Source organism: Macrobrachium rosenbergii, chromosome 13 (assembly GCF_040412425.1).
Source record: "Macrobrachium rosenbergii isolate ZJJX-2024 chromosome 13, ASM4041242v1, whole genome shotgun sequence".
NCBI classification, from domain to species: Eukaryota; Metazoa; Arthropoda; class Malacostraca; order Decapoda; family Palaemonidae; genus Macrobrachium; species Macrobrachium rosenbergii.
The window spans coordinates 57,879,409-57,883,264 of record NC_089753.1 but is presented as its reverse complement, the minus strand read 5'-3'; positions in this window follow the sequence as shown (position 1 = coordinate 57,883,264).

Sequence of the window (3,856 nt, the reverse complement as noted above, 5' to 3'; positions counted from 1 at the left end):
GCTTTCCCGAGCCTTCAAAGGATTCTCTATCATTGATTAAAGTTATTGTTAAAGTTAGTTGGTATAGTTACGATATGTTTAAAAAGTCAGAGTAAACATATTTTTTATTAGTATTATATCTTAAAGCCAGAAAAAACCGATTTTCATTATTATTATTCCATGTGAAAATTAATTTTCTGAGATATGAATCTGAATCGAGCCTTCAAATTATAGTGATTCTCTGTTATAGATTAAAGCTATAGTTGAAATTAGTTTGTTGGAGTTACGATAGCTTTAAAAAAGTCAGAATAAACATATTTTCATTATTATTTTTTTTATTTAAAATTGAATGATATGAGCTTCCCGAGCCTTCAATATTATAGTGATTCTCAATTATATATTAAAATTACAGTAAGAATGAGTAAACCGAGTTTCTTATAGTTACAATAGATTTAAAACGTTACAAAACACATATTTTTGTCATTATCTTTATAATTATTCTGTACGAAAATGAATGGTGTGGGAAATGAGTCTGAACTCGACCTTCAATATAGTGATGATTCTCTATATTAAAGTTTAAGTTGAAATTAGTCTGTTATAGTTACAATAGATTTAGAAGGTTAGAATAAACATATTATCATAATTATTTTATTTTAAAATGAATTATCTGAGATATGAATGTAAACTCGAGCTTCCAGCCTCATAGATTATGCTTTTTCGACCCCGCAAGGATTATAGTAATTCTCTATTATACATCAAAGTTATGGTTAAAATTAGTTCATTACACAGTTGTTACTAAAGATTTCAGAGTAAGAAAACATATTTATTATTATTATTATTATTATTATTATTATTATTATTATTATTATTATTATTATTATTTCTTCAAGTCAGAAAAACAGAATTTCAATATTATTCAGAGTGCAAATGAATGTTCTGAGAAAAGAATATGAACTCGAACCTTCAATATTATAGTTATTCTCTATTATTGGTTAAAGTTTATGTTAAAATTGGTTTTTAGTTACAATAAATTTTAAAAATTCAGAAATAAACAGCGTGAAAGTGAATGACCTGAGATAAGAATTCAAACTCGAAAATTCAAGGATTTATAATAATTCTCTTCTACAGATTAGTTTGTTAGAGTTGCGAAAGATTTAAGAGGCCAGAAAGAAGTAAAAATTCAATGGCACTATTCTTTATGAAAATTAATTATTTTATCTATGAATTCATAGATAAAATAACTATTCTCACACAGAATAATCCCAGTGAAAGTTTTGATTCTCGACCCTTCAAGGATATACATACTTTAATGATATAGGCCTACTCTTGTTTAAGCTAGAAGGTTCAAGTTACGAAATTCAATGAATCCAAGCCTTCATTAGCATTATTTTGTGTGAAAATTAATTATTTTATCCATGAATTCATTAATAAAATAATTAACTTTCACGCAGAATAATACTAGTGAGTTTTAATACTATGGAATTTTGATTCTCGACTCTTCAAGGATAATAATGAGATACTCTTCTATAGATTCGTTTGTTAAAGTTACTCAAGAAGGAAAGAAAGGATTCAGACTTTAATCAGCATTATTAAGCAAAAAAATGAATGATATAGTCTATGAATTCAAACTACGGTAAACTACTGTATTAATCGCATTTGTATGATGAATTAGCGAAAGGTTCTTATTCTGAAGAGTAGAATCTAATGACGAAAAGTGGGCGGGGCGCCAGCTTCGACAGAATTCGACGGGATGTTCTTACAGTAAATTGTTTTTAATTGTCTTTATCTTTGGTTAAAAAAAACCCTACTGTATAAAAACAAATTCATGGACGGGATGATCTTGCAGTAAATTGTCTTTTTATTATTTTTTTGTTGGTTATAAAAAACCAACTGTCTAACAACAAGTTCATGGACAGAATGACCTTAGAGTTAATTGTTTAAGTCTTTTTCGCTCTTGGTTGTGAAAAAAACCCACTGTATAAAGACAACTTCACGGGCAGAATGATCTTCCAGTTAATTGTTTTTAGTTGTTTTTATCTTTGGTTAAGAAAAAACCCATAGTGTAAAAAACAAATTCATACACAGGATGATCTTGCAGTAAATTATTTTTAGTCTTTTTTTTTCCCGTAGGTTACAAAAAAAAAAAAAACATTGTAAAAACCAACATTATTCGAATAAATATATATATGAAGAAGATCTTAGTGAAGGTCGAAAGCTCATGTTTTTTATATAATAATTCACATAAACTTTAAGTTTGTAACAGTGGTTTTTTTCTTAATCAAGACAAACACGAAGAATGTTTTTTTTATTACTGTTGTTTTAACAAAACTTATATAATGTAACTCATTAACTTATATAAATTTGCCTTGTATAAAAATCTAACTTATATAACAATTTAACATAATAAAAAGTGTCTTATAATTAACTATTTATGAAATTTAAGTTACTTAAACTTAAAAAGGTAAAATATTCATTTTGCTTATTGGCCGACGCTTGCCCCGGACCATAAAGATTTTGGGAGGTGGGTCGTTCTGATTCTCTGGATGCGGGTTCGAATCCTTCTACCGGACATCTGAATTACTCCATATTCTTGCATTTGGATCTAAGACTTCGTATTGACGAGTATATGCAAAAAGTGTGAAGAATTCGAGATTTAAAAGGGCATTGTAGCTACTACAGTTATATACGTATCTGGTAAAAAGTGGCCAATAAATTATATATATATATATATATATATATATATATATATATATATATATATATATATATATGAAATAATTGTATCATGACTTGCTCTTGACTTACTTTGATTTTAAACATATACAAACCTGGGCAAAAAAATATGAAATTTTAACAGATATTTTAACATAAAAAGACAGACGAATTGTGAAGAGTAATTTATAGTGAATAATACTAAGTGGGGAATTAGGTGGGGGTTATGGTACCTCCCTGCTCAACCCCACTGACCGAGTTCCAATATTTCAAGGTCAGCTTTTTTGACAGCTGGACAAGTCTTCCTGTTATAAATAGGCCCATTGCCTTTGAATTGTTTTAAATACCAGTTTTGCCTAATTTTGTTTTCCTTTGGTTAAGTTCATCACAAATTTACCTTATTATTCGACATTTTACGCTTTGATGAACAGATGTAATAGACAATAGATTTATTATAAACTGAAACCGAATTACCTTATTATTCAATATTTCACGCTTTGACTAATAAAGATTTAATAGACAACAGATCTTATGAAAACTGAAACCGGATCACATTATTATTTGGTATTGCACGCTTTGATTAAGAGATTCAATAGACAATAGACCTTATGAAAACTGAAACCGAATCACCTTATTATTCAATATTTTAGGCTTCAATTAATAAAGATTTAATAAACAATAGATTTTATGAAAACAAACCTTTTTTTCGGAGTTTGGAGAAAGACGGAGAGAAACAGCACCACTTTCTACCTTGGATTCTCAGTAAACCTTGTGACAGTGTTTGAGAGGTGCATATGTGCCCCTGGGGGTCATTTACCCCGTTTTGCCCAAGTTAATGACCCCGTACAAGCTACTACCGAAGGTCGCGGAAATCTTAAGTGACCTGGGTACGTCTGGGGCCATCGTCATCCTGCACAAAATGGGCAGAAGAAGACTCTGACTCACGACAATAATCAGTGATGCTTCTCTCAAAGTAATTTTCCGATTCACAATTTCCAAGTGTATGATTAAGGGGAAATGTGTGATAATAAATCCAGTTATTGATAATGACAATAAATTCAATTAGTTAGTGTATGATAAATTCAGTTATTAAAAAGGATGATAAATTCAACGAGTAAATAATGTTACATGAAGGCTAATCACTTATCGTAGGCGTTTTATATAC